We start from the raw sequence: 18321 nt of genomic DNA, 5'->3' as shown, positions 1-18321 counted from the left end.
GTATATATTTATATATATATATATATATATATATATTGTGTGTGTGTGTGTGAGGGCACTTGACACAGACGTGTGCGAGTGGACAGTGACACAGGTCAAAGACTCGTCAATTGGACGACATTACCACAACTTTGGGGCAATATCTTCCCCCCATAAAGTAAAACTTCCCCACTAAGGAGCAAACTTGGGCAACACATCAGACACTTTGTTGATAAAAAAGAAACATTTGCCTGAGTTACAATTATCCCCTCAAAAACCATCTTCAGATACCATCCTCCATTCTCTCTCTCTCTCTCTCTCTCTCTCTCTCTCTCTCTCTCTCTCTCTCTCTCTCTCTCTCTCTCTCTCTCTCTCTCCCTCCCTCCCTCACCGTGATCACCTCACAGAATGTGGCAGATGGACTTGCTTTCAACGCCAAGTCTGTCGCCGCTTGAGGACGATAACTGGCACGCTTGAGCGGGTGTCTTGAACTCTTATGAGTTGGGAGTGGATCGCCCTTCAAGGCTCACATATAGAGCTCGGATCTCCGCGTGAGCCGGAGGATCAAAGGGAGCCTTAGCTTTTTGCTGGAGCACTGTGCTGATGATAGACGAAAGAGGATCTTACAAAAATGAAGGAACTCGACTCAAAGATCGCGTCATTATGACTCCACTTCACGCCTTGAAAGTCACTCACAGACATGGACTTTTCTCCATTATATATATATATATATATATATATATATATATATATTAGAATTTGGATTTCTGTTACCCTTTTTCAGGTTCGTCTTTGAGGAACTGAATTTGCCACATCGCAATCATAACAGAAGCTCTGCTGCTTGACAGGTACAAAAAGACGTTTGGAAACGGATTTCCATCATCGATCTTTCGTGGTCACAACAGGTTATTAGTTGTCCAGCTTACGCGTCATCAGTAACCCAGCTGCCTAGAGACAGCTGCTCTTGCAGTCAGTGGATGCGCCAGCACCTCGACGGCCGAAGGTCATCTCCAAAGTCATCAACCGAGCCAGCGAACTGACTCCCAGTTAGGGAAACAGGATCTGGGCCTTCACGCAGCAGCTCATGAAGCTTCATACAAAAGACTCTTAATTAAAGTGAGAGGTTGTAATTAAGGTGGAGTTGGTGTGAGAGGCTGACTTATTTGCTGCACTCCAGCCTCTCCTCTCTGCTTGCTTCTGTTGGCCCAGGTGACAGTTTCTCCAAATATAGCAGCGCTTGCAGATGTGTGGGACACCTGCAATGGAGGGAGATATATACTTGGAGGTAAAGCATTGGTGAGAAACACTCCAAAGTGTGGGACATCTGTAGGTGTGGGATATATGCAGAATGGGGACATGTGCAGATGTGGGATATATAGAGATGTGGGGCATAGACAGATATAGGACAAACACAAGTAAGGAGCACATGTGAAGATAAACAGGTTGGCTAAGAACATATCCAGAATAACATATCCATCCCCGTGGACTGTAGGGTTATACCTCCGACCTCACGCCTGTTCTTTCTCGTCTGTTCCGCTTCGTGTGAAGACCAAAACTTTCCCTTCTTCATGGAACGATGTGTTGGTACACCTCATCCTGAAGAGAAGGGGAGGCCCTTCTTACCCATCCAACTGTCTTCTTGTTACTCTTACTAGAATTTCCCGAATAGATTAATGCTTCCTTAACTACTATATCTTCAAACGTCTTGAAGCTCACGGTCAAAGAAACCGGGAGTCCAGTTTAGTTGCCGTAAATCATTCTCTTCCAAACAGTTGCTCCGTTTATACAAAAGGGGTGATCCGTCCTTGTATGGGGCACTGTTTTGACAAATGAGGAGGTCTTAGTTCAATAAACTTATTAGAAAATTTTTTTTTTGAAGCTGTTCGACTTTACAACTGTCCCAGCCTATCCTCACAACTTGACTCGCTTGTCTACGCTATATTGTTGGTTCACTTTCCCTCTTCTACGGATATTACCTTGGTTTTTGCTCCCGAGGGCTGGCTGCTTGCGAGCCTCCCATCATTAGCTAGACCACGTAATAATCGGCAAGCTGCTGCGTCACTTAATTACTTTGTGGCCATTAGCACCTCAAGGATGGGGTGTCATCTGTTTCTTTCCTTACACCTTCAAGCTTTGGAAGTCTGTATCCCACATCATATCTTCCATGATAACCATGGCTTGGTCCTTTTTGAAAATGCTGATTTTCCATTTCCTCCATTCATTCTTGAGATCTTTTTTTCTGTTTTCTAATTTCTCCTTCCAATTAAACCTCTTCAAATTTTAGTAAAGGCCTGGCCTTGATGTGGACTTCAAAAGTAACACACACACACACACACACACACACACACACACACACACACACACACACACACACACACACACACACACACACACGTTTTTATCGTTTGGAAGATACGCGTTCCATCTGAGTCAGGTCACCTATTGGCAACACTGGGAGGGGGTCTCATGGAGGTTTTGCTTCAGGTCCTTGTTGGCAACGCTGGATCTAGGAATGGGGAAAGGAGTCAAGACTTTTCTGAGAATTATTCAGTTCAGCGAGTTATTATGATGTCTCCTCAACTTTTGAACTAATTTGTACAGTGTGATATTATAAGCTTTGGCGTTAGAATTGCAGAATAATATTGATAGGTAGATAGGCAGATTGATAGATAGACAGGTGGGTGGGTAGGTTAGGTAGGTAGGTAGAGAGAGAGAGAGAGAGAGAGAGAGAGAGACGAAACTAAATGCAAATGAAAATCCCAATATTCTTGCTACTCTCATAATCACGTCATACATCTCTGCGACAGGACCATGCATCTGGACGCCATGGGCCCCGGGACATTAAAGTTACAGACCGGGAAATGAAGTAAATCTTTGGGAATAAAAGGTAGAAAGAGAGAGAGAGAGACACAGACACACAGGTCGAGACCCGAGACCCCAGCCTGGCGCTGACGAATACCTCCCATTACTAGCCCGCCAGTGACCTGGACAAGAGGCAGGAGGAGTTCATTCCCAAACACGACACACTGAATGTCGAGGCCACAGTAGCTCCAGGTTGAGGACCAGTTCACACTCCGTCGTCCGGCCCATTAAGAGTCGACCCCAGATCACAACCATAAGTAGACTAGGTTAAGGTATTGGAAAATGTGGAATGGATGGTAGCTAGTCGAGAGAGAAAGAGAGAGAGAGAGGGAGTGGGAGTTGCTCGCTCCATCAGCGCGTACACGACCTGGGAAGCTTCAGAGTGGGCCCCCGAGGCTTCGGTGAGTTGTAATGCGATCTGAATCGGCAAGTTAGGTTATGGCCCAAGTATTTAACAGGTTCCGATACGTCACGGGAGATCAAAGAGCCCACGAGCCATTATATTACGGTATTAAATGCCGGACCGATCCAGTACCAACATTGTAATTCTACTTCAACCGACTAACAAACAGTTCTGAAAAACTTATGGGATTGTAAGTTCTTGTGTGAGGTCACGTACTGGAGGGATTTTGGGTAGGGCAGGTACGTACGTGTGGGATTTTAGGCGTGTATTACTGGTCGTTTTGGGCGTGTATGGTGTAGGGGTGGAGGCGTGTAGAAGATGGGCGTGCACATAGGTAAAGAGGTGGTGTTGTGTGAGTGTAGGGTTGAGGATAGGTGCCTCTGCAGTCCACCATCACCCGCTGATCTGTCGAAGAGAATCATGGGTGCGTGTAGTGGGTGTATACATATATACATTGGTAATGCTCATATATATGATGGTCCTATATGTGGAGATTATAGGCTTGTGTAGTGGATATATATATATATATATATATATATATATATATATATATATATATATATATATATATATATATATATATATATATATATATTGTTACGAATTCAACACTTATTCAGGCAAGGTCGCCAGTAACATATGTTACAAATACTACTGTTCCTTGTCTTGCAAGGACGTTATAGATTTGTCAAGTTGCACAACTCAGGATAACGCAATAATAAAGTTATGGGATTGAATTAAAGACCAGCATTACACTAAATCTACTTATAATTAAAGAATTCAAGTGTACAAAGATAGGCACATAAATCAAGCATGAAACATTACGTTAACACTGAACATAAGAGTTAACATTGAATTTGAGATAACATTCGTACATGACTTAACATTCCAGATTAGATTTCAAGCCAGGAGTTCTCTTTCCTCTATGGCAGTTCTTCGATAACATTACACTGACAATTACAACGGGCTTACAGCACAACACTCTGGTAACGGGCTTATAGCACAGCAGGGCTTACAGGCTTACAACACAGCAGGACTTACAGCAGGGGTGGACCACTTACCTCGCTGGGCTAGAAAGAGAGAGACTCAGCGGGTGTCATGGGTATATATTACAGTAAAGACAAGCGTTCCCTGCTAGCTATACAACCTTACATTTTGATTGGCTATGAGCCTCAGTTATATTCTGATTGGTTGGAGGAACAGTCACACAAAACTGCGTAGATCACCCTCCCTCTTGTAAGCCTACAGGGATGACATGTCCAGTACGGGTGGTGAAGTATTCCGCAGCTGATGACAACATAATCCCCCCGCCTCGGAGAAGGGTCGGGGTGCTCAAGGACAAATGACCATATGGTGTCAAAATTGAATTAATATTAAAGTATTACGCCTAATGCTTGGTGTGAACTGACACTCCGAGGACGTGTCAGAGGGAGGCCTTAATCCTCGTCCTGATAAGAAATAACATACACAAGGACACACACACGTTATATACGCGAACATGTGAGCACAAACACACGTGTTCCGTAACACCCTTCTCCTTAAAGGAGAAAATTCCTGGAAGAGGAATTTTCTTAAGAGCGGGATAAACAATCAGCTAACACAATCTGTTAACACATGAGATGTGCTGAAAATAATGTAACGTAAAAATTATACATAACAAAGCCCATCTATTTAATTTCTGACTCCGTTCCCATAACTTGTGAACATTTTGAAGGGTTGGTAGTCAGTACACTCTAAATTGATTGGCTGAAGAACACAAATATAAAGTGTTATAATACAAATAGGAAAACAAAGGTTACTTCTAGTGATTGCTGAAGAACACATACACAAAGTGCTACAATACAAATAGCAAAACAAAAGTTCCCTCTTCATGGTGGGGGCTATCTGTTTAGGCCCAACCTTCTTTCTGTCCTCCTGCATTGGGGACCTTACCAGCATTTACAACACTGGCGGCATTCACAGCTAATCTGGTTGGAGCCTGCAAAATAAAACAGTTGAAAAGTAGGGTTCCTAACTAATAAGAGAGACTGTCTCACACTGCTCATTCCAAACATCTGATATCATTCTTCAATAAATCTGTCAGAGGGATTACGACTGTTGCAAAATTTACAATGAACACCCTATAGTACCCAACTATTTCCAAGCAACACTTCAGTTCTCTTACGCCTCCGCCCGGGTCCCAGGTCTTCCATTCACTCGCAGCAACGTCGTCGACTTCGTCACACACGGCTACTGCTGGACGTAAGATGATGCAGACTGGCACCGTCGGTTCCAAGGGTGGAGGATCACGACTGAAATATGGCTTAGGCATGTTGACGTGGCATAATCTCCGACCTCTGCGCTTATCAGGGGTAGAGACAAAGTAATTTGAATCTCCTACACTCCAGATAATGGTGTAGGAACCCTTAGAAAGGACAACCAAGGGTTGACCTGACTGCTGTAGTAGAAGCAACACCTCGTCGCCCGCCTCAAACCTTCTTAAACGAGATCGTTTGTCATACCATATTGTCCTCCGTTCCTGAGTCTCTCTTGAATGGGCGCGAGACAAATCCTCAGTCTCACCCACTGACTCTTGTACGGACTCGTAAACAGCACAGGAGGTATCACACATCTCGCTAATTTCATCCTCAGGGAGAGTCTTCTCTCTTGAATGTGTGCGAGACAAACCCTCTGTCTCATCGGAGTCTACGCCAGGGGAGAGGGTATCACACAGCTTCCTCTCACTAGACTCACTCGTAGGGAGAGACTTCACTTTCTCCGTCTTAACGAAGTCTACACCAGGGGAGAGGGTATCACACAGCTTCCTCTCACTGGCCTCACTCTCATGAAGAGTCTTTAGGTCCACTGTCTCAACGGAGGCTACACCAGGGGAGAGGGTATCACACAGCTTCCTCTCGCTGGCCTCAGTCGGGGGGAGAGTCTTAACTTCCTGCGTTTCAACGGAGTCTATACCAGGGGAGAGGGTATCACACAGCCTCCTCTCGCTGGTCTTCACTTCCTCCGTTTCAACGGCTATGTCGTCAGGCACACGGCCTGCCGTGCCAGCTGTCATCGACCTAGCAACATCGTGGTTGGGGACTAACTCTGGGACTTCTTCGTCAAGCTGCACTGTCTCCGTGGACTCCACCGGGCCCGTAGGCAACACCGGCATTGGGTTCATCTTCCCTCCCGCTAGGTCACTGCCTAACACAAAGTCCACACCTGAGACAGGTAACCTATCTACAACCCCTATGAGAGCATGGCCCGTGAAGAGATCTGTTTCTACCCTCACATCGACTAGTGGAGCTTCCTTGGAACCCGACAGTCCTTCTAGCAAGACTCGGTCTCCAAACTCTCCTCGCGGCACCAAGCCATCCAACATCAGGGACTGCAGAGAACCAGAAACCCGTAATACGGTTACTTTTCGTCGTACACCACATCTACTAACATAGCCCTCAGACAGGAACGCATTGTAGTTCCCACAGAACGGATCCTTAACTACACTCTCGCAACCCCTCTTTTTCCTAAGAGCAGGGACAGCCTCACCTACTTTACTAAGTGGCCCTAAAGTTGAGACGAGATTCACCGGTCTACTCACGGTAGAATCTCTAAATTCCTTCTCTCGAGCCCAGCAATCCCTCACCTGGTGCCCAGCCTTGCCACAATAAAAACAACTCTTAACTCTGTTGGAGTATTTCCCCTTACTTTCATGAGTTACCGGCAAGGTAGCAGCATTCAGGTGGGATTACATAATCATTGGTCCTCCCTCTGCTGTCGTAGCCCTTTGAATGCCTGCCCGCGTCAAGTTCACTGAACTTCGGTACGAGATGTAAGTTACCCAACTGGGACGACACTGGTCCTGATGGTGAAGCGTTAAGTCTAAGTTTCTCACGTTCGAGAGCTAACCTAGCTTGTTCAGTCTTCTTCCTTCTGCACTTGTAACTGTGCTTGTGCATTGACCTTAGCTATCTCTAGCTGCTTTCGCCAATAACTGAGATCAACATTAATATCACTAGGGTTATGGGGAAAGATTGAGGCTTCGGCCGACGTTAATGATTGAGCGCTATTGTCAACACTGATCAACGACATGATTAATGAATCAAGGAAAGAGATTCCGTTAAGGCAAGAAATATCCTGGCAAGGTCGCCAATTTATATGTTACGAATTCAACACTTATTCAGGCAAGGTCGCCAGTAACATATGTTACAAATACTACTGTTCCTTGTCTTGCAAGGACGTTATAGATTTGTCAAGTTGCACAACTCAGGATAACACAATAATAAAGTTATGGGATTGAATTAAAGACCAGCATTACACTAAATCTACTTATAATGAAAGAATTCAAGTGTACAAAGATAGGCACATAAATCAAGCATGAAACATTACGTTAACACTGAACATTAGAGTTAACATTGAACTTGAGATAACATTCGTACATGACTTAACATTCCAGATAAGATTTCAAGCCAGGAGTTCTCTTTCCTCTATGGCAGTTCTTCGATAACATTACACTGATAATTATAACGGGCTTACAGCACAACACTCGGGTAACGGGCTTATAGCACAGCAGGGCTTACAGGCTTACAACACAGCAGGACTTACAGCAGGGGTGGACCACTTACCTCGCTGGGCTAGAAAGAGAGAGACTCAGCGGGTGTCATGGGTATATATTACAGTAAAGACAAGCGTTCCCTGCTAGCTATACAACCTTACATTTTGATTGGCTATGAGCTTCAGTTATATTCTGATTGGTTGGAGGAACAGTCACACAACTGCGTAGATCACCCTCCCTCTGGTAAGCCTACAGCGATGACATGTCCAGTACGGGTGGCGAAATATTCCGCAGCTGATGACAACTTACTCCCCCCCCCCCTCCTCGGAGAAGGGTCGGGGTGCTCAAGGACAAATGACCATCTGGTTTCAAAATAAAATTAAAATTAAAGTATTACGCCTAATGCTTGGTGTGAACTGACGCTCCGAGGACGTCTCAGAGGGAGGCCTTAATCCTCGTCCTGATAAGAAATAACATACACAAGGACACACACACGTTATATACGCGAACATGTGAGCACAGACACACGTGTTCCGTAACACCCCCCTCCTTAAAGGAGAAAATTCCTGGAAGAGGAATTTTCTTAAGAGCGGGATAAACAATCAGCTAACACAATCTGTTAACACATGAGATGTGCTGAAAATAATGTAACGTAAAAATTATACATAACAAAGCCTATCTATTTAATTTCTGACTCCGTTCCCATAACTTGTGAACATTTTGAAGGGTTGGCATTCAGTACACTCTAAATTGATTGGCTGAAGAACACAAATATATAGTGTTATAATACAAATAGGAAAACAAAGGTTACACTTCTATAATTGCCTGAAGAACACATTAAGAAAATGCTACAATACAAATAGGAAAACAAAAGTTCCCTCTTCATGGTGGGGCTATCTGTTTATGCTCAACCTTCTTTCTTGTCCTCCTGCATGGGGGACCTTACCAGCCTTTACAACACTGGCGGCATTCACAGCTAATCTGGTTGGAGCCTGCAAAATAAAACAGTTGAAAAGTTGGGTTCCTAACTAATAAGAGAGACTGTCTCACACTGCTCATTCTAAACATCTGATATCAATCTTCAATAAATCTGTCAGAGGGGTTACGACTGTTGTAAAATTTACAATGAACAACGTATAGTACCCAGCTATTTCCAAGCAACACTTCAGTTCTCTTACGCCTCCGCCCGGGTCCCAAGTCTTCGAGGCACACGCAGCTACGTCGTCGACTTCGTCACACACGGCTACTGCTGGACGTAAGATGATGCAGACTGGCACCGTTGGTTCCAAGGGTGGAGGTTCACGACTGAAATATGGCTTAGGCATGTTGACGTGGCATAATCTCCGACCTCTGCGCTTATCAGGGGTAGAGACAAGGTAATTTGAGTCTCCTACACTCCAGATAATGGTGTAGGAACCCTTAGAAAGGACAACCAAGGGTTGACCCGGCTGCTGTAGTAGAAGCAACACCTCGTCGCCCGCCTCAAACCTTCTTGAACGAGATCGTTTGTCATGCCATATTGTCCTCCGTTCCTGAGTCTTTCTTGAATGGGCGCGAGACAAATCTTCAGTCTCACCCACTGATTCTTGTACGGACTCGTAAACAGCACAGGAGGTATCACACAGCTTCTCGCTAATTTCATCATCAGGGAGAGTCTTCTCTCTTGAATGTGTGCGAGACAAACCCTCTGTCTCATCGGAGTCTACGCCAGGGGAGAGGGTATCACACAGCTTCCTCTCACTAGACTCACTCGTAGGGAGAGACTTCACTTTCTCCGTCTTAACGAAGTCTACACCAGGGGAGAGGGTATCACACAGCTTCCTCTCACTGGCCTCACTCTCATGAAGAGTCTTTAGGTCCACTGTCTCAACGGAGGCTACACCAGGGGAGAGGGTATCACACAGCTTCCTCTCGCTGGCCTCAGTCGGGGGGAGAGTCTTAACTTCCTGCGTTTCAACGGAGTCTATACCAGGGGAGAGGGTATCACACAGCCTCCTCTCGCTGGTCTTCACTTCCTCCGTTTCAACGGCTATGTCGTCAGGCACACGGCCTGCCGTGCCAGCTGTCATAGACCTGGCATTATCGTGGTTAGGGACTAACTCTGGTACTTCTTCATCAAGCTGCACTGCCTCCGTGGACTCCACCGGGCCCGTAGGCAACACCGGCATTGGGTTCATCTTCCCACCAGCTAGGTCATTGCCTAACACAAAGTCCACACCTGAGACAGGTAACCTATCTACAACCCCTATGAGAGCATGGCCCGTGAAGAGATCTGTTTCTACCCTCACATCGACTATTGGAGCTTCCTCGGAACCCGACAGTCCATCTAGCAAGACTCGGTCTCCAAACTCTCCTCGCGGCACCAAGCCATCCAACATCAGGGACTGCAGAGAACCAGAAACCCGTAATACGGTTACTTTTCGTCGTACACCACATCTACTAACATAGCCCTCAGACAGGAACGCATTGTAGTTCCCACAGAACGGATCCTTAACTACACTCTCGCAACCCCTCTTTTTCCTAAGAGCAGGGACAGCCTCACCTACTTTACTAAGTGGCCCTAAAGTTGAGACGAGATTCACCGGTCTACTCACGGTAGAATCTCTAAATTCCTTCTCTCGAGCCCAGCAATCCCTCACCTGGTGCCCAGCCTTGCCACAATAAAAACAACTCTTAACTCTGTTGGAGTATTTCCCCTTACTTTCATGAGTTACCGGCAAGGTAGCAGATTCAGGTGGGATTACATAATCATTGGTCCTCCCTCTGCTGTCGTAGCCCTTTGAATGCCTGCCCGCGTCAAGTTCACTGAACTTCGGTACGAGATGTAAGTTACCCAACTGGGACGACACTGGTCCTGATGGTGAAGCGTTAAGTCTAAGTTTTTCACGTTCGAGAGCTAACCTAGCTTGTTCAGTCTTCTTCCTCTGCACTTGTAACTGTGCTTGTGCATTGATCTTAGCTATCTCTAGCTGCTTTCGCCAATAACTGAGATCAACATTAATATCACTAGGGATATGGGGAAGGATCGAGACTTTGGCCGACGTTAATGATGAGCGGTATTGTCACCACTGATCAACGACATGATTAATGAATCAAGGAAAGAGATTCCGTTAAGGCAAGAAATATCCTGGCAGGGTCGCCAATTTATATGTTACGAATTCAACACTTATTCAGGCAAGGTCGCCAGTAACATATGTTACAAATACTACTGTTCCTTGTCTTGCAAGGACGTTATAGATTTGTCAAGTTGCACAACTCAGGATAACACAATAATAAAGTTATGGGATTGAATTAAAGACCAGCATTACACTAAATCTACTTATAATGAAAGAATTCAAGTGTACAAAGATAGGCACATAAATCAAGCATGAAACATTACGTTAACACTGAACATAAGAGTTAACATTGAACTTGAGATAACATTCGTACATGACTTAACATTCCAGATAAGATTTCAAGCCAGGAGTTCTCTTTCCTCTATGGCAGTTCTTCGATAACATTACACTGATAATTATAACGGGCTTACAGCACAACACTCTGGTAACGGGCTTATAGCACAGCAGGGCTTACAGGCTTACAACACAGCAGGACTTACAGCAGGGGTGGACCACTTACCTCGCTGGGCTAGAAAGAGAGAGACTCAGCGGGTGTCATGGGTATATATTACAGTAAAGACAAGCGTTCCCTGCTAGCTATACAACCTTACATTTTGATTGGCTATGAGCCTCAGTATATTCTGATTGGTTGGAGGAACAGTCACACAAAACTGCGTAGATCACCCTCCCTCTTGTAAGCCTACAGCGATGACATGTCCAGTACGGTGGCGAAGTATTCCGCAGCTGATGACAACTTACTCCCCCCCCGCCTCGGAGAAGGGTCGGGGTGCTCAAGGACAAATGACCATCTGGTTTCAAAATAGAATTAAAATTAAAGTATTACGCCTAATGCTTGGTGTGAACTGACGCTCCGAGGACGTCTCAGAGGGAGGCCTTAATCCTCGTCCTGATAAGAAATAACATACACAAGGACACACACCCGTTATATACGCGAACATGTGAGCACAAGCACACGTGTTCCGTAACAATATATATATATATATATATATATATATATATATATATATATATATATATATATATACTTATCCCTGGGGATAGGGGGAAAGAATACTTCCCACGTATTCCCTGCGTGTCGTAGAAGGCGACTAAAAGGTGAGGGAGCGGGGGGCTGGAAATCCTCCCCTCTTGTTTTTTTTTTAATTTTCCAAAAGAAGGAACAGAGAAGGGGGCCAGGTGAGGATATTCCCTCAGAGGCCCAGTCCCCTGTTCTTAACGCTACCTTGCTAATGCGGGGAATGGCGAATAGTTTGAAAGAAAGAAATATATATATATATATATATATATATATATATATATATATATATATATATATATATATATATATATATATTCTCTCTCGAAGATTAATCTTTAAATCTTTCCCTCTGTGAGAACTAGGGACATAAATTGCTTTTATCGCAGAGGATACGTCTCTTAAATCCATACTACCATTAGAGGTGGAGCCCTAAATCTGTCCCCAATCTAAATCTGTTCTGCCGCAGGTGCTCTGTTGTCTGTATCTGCCGCCAGCTGCAGTTCGAGCCGTGTGACTGACTGTTACCGTAGCCAGGGACGTTAATCTTTCCTCTCGCTGATCTTTCTTATGACCTTCCAAAACCTGAAGGGGTAAAGACTTTGATGTTGATCACATCTCCGTGGCTCGACCGTTCCACTTCCGAAGCCATTCGGTCGAGGGACCGACCTGGCATATCGGACTTGGAAAAATCTCTCTTTCCTCCGACTCTATGAGTTTAGCTTTGACTTGCGTCCGGAGGAAATGAAAATGCGTCAATCGTGAGGGCAAATCTTTCCTTTATTCAGAGGCAGGGTCACAAACCTCTTCCATTATAAGATCTTCGTGATCTCTAACCAACAGTAGTTCCGGCAACTGTCGTACTACTTCTCTTATTTCCATTCTGACGACACTGCTTCTATCTCTTGTCGAGACAGAGTAGCTCTTTTTTTTTTGGCTCTTATTGTCCCTTCTAAGTCTACCCTGGATGACCACAACACTCCTACACCTCCCGTTGCACCTCTTACTAATCCTCTGCCCCTCCTTAGCATCTATTTTCTCTGGGTGTAGATAGGGCATATGGACCACATGGCATCTCTCCTCATGTTTTGATGGGATGTACATAGTCTAAACTCGCATCTCGCAAAGCAAGGTCCACTGTCTTACTGACGCCTGGTCATCCTCTACGAAAGCCTTTGAGAAATCTTATCGTCTTAACTTTTGATATGTCGAAAGGTTTCGTTTGGATGAAGGATCGGGATCGGGGGCGGCCGATCTCCTCGCTCGTCTCTGTATGACATTCCTGTTTTTGTTTCTTTCTCATGTCTTACAATCTTTCTCGCCGGGTCTATTCCCGTGACTGTCGATGGATCAACCTCTTCTATTTCCCCTTTCAGTAGCGGTGATGTCCCTTAGGGTTCTGTTCCGTCTCCTCAGCTCTTGCTCCTTTTCGTCCACGATTCTCCCGCTACAGTAGATAACCAAGTAACCTTACACTCATTTGTCGGTGACTCACCATTTCCCAGTGGGGCAGGCCCCCATCTAGCTTAGCTACTAAAAGTCCAGGTTTTTCACATATCCCTTCCCAAGACTCGTCACATCTTTCCTATATCCTTTTGATGACTCGTAATTCCACTACTTGGTAAACATACTAATCTAACTTGGAAACCTCACATTGCACAAGTTTGCCTATTAGGAAGCTGAGAGTTCTGCTCAGATGTCGAAAGTTCTTCTCTTCTGAACAGTTGCTTCGATTATACAAAGGACTGATTTGTGCTATTGTAGAGAGTGTTCCTCTTATAACTAGGGAGGTTCTAACTCTCCGACGGTATTGATTTGACAGAATCGAGTCCAAAGTGATCCAAGATTATCACCTCGTCCAGTCTGACGTCGAAACTTCACCCACTTGCTCTGCGCTGCGGTGTTGATTCTCTCTCTCTCTCTCTCTCTCTCTCTCTCTCTCTCTCTCTCTCTCTCTCTCTCTCTCTCTCTCTCTCTCTCTCTCTATCTATCTATCTATCTATCTATCTATCTATCTCTCTCTCTCTTCTGTAGCTATTGCTTCGGTTTCTTCTCCCGTCATCTAGTTGCGTGTGTACCTCAGGTATTAGCTAGACGACTCGATACTCGGCGGGCTAATGCATCTCATTATGTGGCCTTTGGCAGCTCTGGGTTAGACCATTGTGATATCTGTTTCTTTGGACATGCGATCAGAAACTACGTGAATGAAACGCGCACAACCAGAGAACATATTTACAGTCACCGATGAGACGAACCGCCTCCACGAGATGGGGGCCGGCTACCAACGCGCCATCAGTTGGTGACCTTAAACCTGTTCTCACACATCATGAGGCAGTGAATCAACCCCATCGCTAGGTTATGGCCTTCAATCTGTCATCCCGCTGGAAATGAGACAATGAATCTACCCTTGTGCTGGAGCTATGCAGCCAAATCTTTCTCATTCCACTGGAGATGAGGCGGTACATCCGCTCCAGTTCTGGAGTTGAGACCTTAAATCTGTCATGCCACTGGACTTAAAGGGGTCGAATCTACCAGCAGCTGAACATGGAAACTTGAAAAAAAAAATATGCCTCTTATAGAAGATGTGGAGAGACTTATCCCTAAAGCCATCCTGCACTGACGGTGGAAAATGAAGCCCTTAAATCCATTGTCCTAAACCAGGCCCTTGAGACAGTGGCGCCGGGAAAAAAACAAAAAAAAAAGGGATCAAAACACAAATCTACGCACAACACATCCGGAACACGTTGCTGAGGAACTTGTTCCCTTAAATCTGCTCCCTCCTCTTCGGCGTTGGGGGACCTGAACGTGCAGCACAAAGGAACAGCGTTCCGGGCGCCGTCTGAACTACATTAATACAATTAATTAAGAGTATTAAGGGACGTCCATCTTCGGGTCGACAGCTCACACGCGGCAACGCAAGTTCCTCTCCTCCTGCTGCTGCTGTGGGACTTCACTTATAACCAGGCCATATTATGCTGCCGGCCTGTCTGTCTGGGTCTGTGATGTATCGCGTTCTTTCAGTCTGTTCTCGAGTCTGTCTGTGTCGCCTAGAATGTCTTTGTGTGTGTGTATGTGTGTGTGTGTGTGTGTGTGTGTGTGTGTGTGTGTGTGTGTGTGATCTCTGGTGTCTGTCTTTGTGTTGTCTGGGTGTGTGCAATTTTTTTTTTCTGTTGTCTGTTGTGTCTGCGTCTGGTTTTTTTTTTTCTGTTGTATGGTGTGTCCATATCAGATCTTTTTTTGTTTGGTTTGGTTTGTCTGTGTCTTTCCTGTGGCTGGTGTCTGTCTTTGTGTATGTTTTTGGCGCTCTGTGTGTGTGTGTGTGTTTGTTTGTCTGTCTGTCCGTATCTGTGTTTGTCTGTATATCATCTAGATTGTCTGCGTCCACTCACAGCCTCTCGAGAAGGAAGTCTGGTGTAGACAACGAAAACTAAAGATGAGTTACACGGAGAAAATTGAATAGTAGGAGGGCCAGGTCGTCTCATGTAGCACCCGCAGGGTAGTTTGTGGCACTATGCTCGTGGCCGGTCACCTAACGGTATGAGCGTCGCACTCCTACTTCTATTGCTCGGGGTCGTCTGATGGTCGTCTCCAGCAGTGTGAGGAGCGTTTACGGCATTTTGAGGGTCGTCTCTTATGACTCTGTATCTAGCTAGCATTATGAGCGGTATAAGGTCGTCCCTAGTAAGGTGAGGGTCATTTCTATGATTACATAGGTAGTCTTTTAGCATTAGGAAGGTCGTCTTTACCATCAAGTAGATCGTCTCTCACATTTCGTTCGTTTCGCAGACCCTGCACCAAACTGTTGCATCTCGTGATATACTGCACGGATTGAAATGCTGAGGGAGGCGGATGACACACGGTCCTTCTGGTCTGGACAGAGCGTCAAGTGCTCTCTCGGATTTCATATATAGAAACCCAGGTAAGAGAGTGGGACACGGACGGTGAATATTGCGTATTTGTGCAGAAAAAGAAAAAGAAAAAAAAACAAACTCGAATGAACAAGAAAGGAGAGAGCAACAGCGGCATTACCACCAGTAGCAGATACGGGCAGCAGAAAGATCAGGAGCTTGTGTAGCAACGGCCCAAGGTGTCGAAGTTGGTGGGGGTGGCGGTGGTTGGCAGCAAGATCCGGAGGCGTGCAACGGGGCGAGGAAGCCAGGAAGGTTCAGTAGTCCTCAGGACGCGGTGTGTGCGAGGTGGGTTGTTGAAGCTCCCTGTCAGAGCGCGTCTTTCGTCTGCGTTGACGGTCGGTTTCAGCTGTTGCTGGGCCCTCGTCACGACACGCGCGTGCAGCGCCCTTTCTGGCTTGATTGTCTAGTGTGAAGTGCGCCAGGTATTTCATCCTATGGAAAGCCCTAGCAATGAAAAACCCAGCATGAAATTCACAGATCTTTTCTTGAGGAAACTTTTCGATTCAGAAGCAGTGCCTCGGAACACAAAGTGAAACAATTTTTCAGGTGAGTTTCGTGTGATCCCGTTGCACATTTTGGTGAAAGGTATTGCTCATCTATCGAGGAAATTAACGAACTTTCTCTTTCGAAACGATAGATAATCATTTTCGGATGAGTATAACTGCCAGCAACTGTCAGATGACATAATTCAATCCTCATACTTAAGAAAACGCCTCGAAATGATTGTTTCGAACATATGACCCCATAGAAGGTTTTCGTTGTTTGGGAATCCTATGAACTGTTCCTGTTGTGAATACTGGTTATGTTTATAATTACTCCAGAACCAGTTTCCATGAGAGAGTCGTGTTGTTATCCAATATATTCTCTGTAGTGTTGCTCCTGTCTGTAACAAGGGAATGTATTACTCCTTTGGTGTGATATCTTTGACAGAGACTGTTTGCTTCCTATGATACAGCCTTGCCAGAGGTGACTATTCGCTCGCGTTGTACCCTCGAGCAGGCAGAGTCCAATAACACACACACACATTTCTTCCTGTATTAATCCATGTATATTTGAGATGGGTGTTAAACTACTCCCTCATTATACACATTTACTATTCACACATGCTTGTATTTGCGTGTGTGGTGCCTGGTTGTCTTAGGGGGCTGTGTTTTCGGTGCATTGCACATGACAGGTAGAGCGTATATGTGAGGGAATGCATCATTTCTCTGTCTGTTCCTGGTGTTGACGCGGAAAACGGCGATCAAGTATATATATATATATATATATATATTATCCCTGGGGATAGGGGAGAAAGAATACTTCCCACGTATTCCCTGCGTGTCGTAGAAGGCGACTAAAAGGGAAGATATATATATATATATATATATATATATATATATATATATATATATATATATATATATATATGTATATATGTATATATATTCCTTTTTGTTATCCTTTTTGATAATAATTTTACTTTCCATGTTGCTTAAGTCCTTTGATGTAAATGTTGCCTTCAGCTACAGTAATACCATAAAGAATATCTTAATCAGAAAATTCTGGATACATCTATAAAGTGCCATGTAGAAATTGTGTTGGGCAGACTGGTAAGGATCTTTCTGTTAGACTTAAGCAACATAGATATAGTATAAGAACAGGACAGGAATCAAATGCCTTGTTTAATCATGTTAAAGATTATGATCGTTGTATTGACTGGAATAATGCCATTTTAGTTAAGTCTTAACTCCAGTACCACGAAAAATATCACTGAATCTTCTATTATCGAATACACAATGAATTATGACCTTAATGTTAGTGAAGGTATATACAAATTGGATAACTTAATTGTTGATAAAGTTTGTAAACAATTCACTTTCTTGTCCACATAATAAGTTTATGATACGATCGTTGTCTGTCTTGAACAATCACTTGTTTACCAAATGGCGTCCTAGCTACGTCTCTTCGTTGTATATCAACTGACTGTTATATTTCTTTCTTGTATCTCCCCTGATGATGTGATTATTACACGAAAGTGCACTTGGGTACTTATCGTGTTTCATTTTCCCCGTGGACTCGTAGGAATGTACTTGATCACCCGCAAAATTGTGATCCTTTCCAATATATATACACACACACACACATATATATATATATATATATGTATATATATATATATATATATATATATATATATCTTTGTACTCTCGTGTATCCAAGTATACACGTGTGTGTGTGTGTGTGTGTGTGTGTGTGTGTGTGTGAACCCACAAGTCTCTCACATGACTTCCGAGAGAACAAATAAGAGAAATGATAATTCTGGTGGGATTTTCGACTTTTACAAAAAAAAAAAAAAAGAACTGGCGACACTGGAGCGGAAATATTCGGTATAGAATCCAATCGTTGCTGTGTGGTGAAGCGTAGGGTGGGCAAATTGCCTTCTCTCGGAGATGAAAGAATGATAATCGTAAAATGATAAACTGGTAACCTGACTGACATACTTTGTCGACATGTTTGCATCC

At 44.4% G+C, this 18321-nt stretch overlaps 1 protein-coding gene across 1 annotated transcript in view; it reads left to right on the top strand.

Moving 5' to 3' along the window:
• Positions 1-16023: 16023 nt before the first annotated feature.
• The window catches only part of LOC139756387 (dipeptidase 1-like), a 37394-nt gene continuing 35096 nt past the window's right edge, over positions 16024-18321 (top strand). Inside the window, exon 1 of the mRNA XM_071675788.1 lies at positions 16024-16363. The gene's annotated coding sequence lies outside the window, so the exon portion shown is untranslated. The remainder of the gene's footprint in view (positions 16364-18321) is intronic.

The sequence above is a fragment of the Panulirus ornatus genome, chromosome 21, assembly GCF_036320965.1.
Source record: "Panulirus ornatus isolate Po-2019 chromosome 21, ASM3632096v1, whole genome shotgun sequence".
In the NCBI taxonomy this organism is placed as follows: Eukaryota; Metazoa; Arthropoda; class Malacostraca; order Decapoda; family Palinuridae; genus Panulirus; species Panulirus ornatus.
The sequence above is the reverse complement of the archived record's forward strand: the minus strand, read 5'-3'. Positions and strand labels throughout refer to the sequence as shown.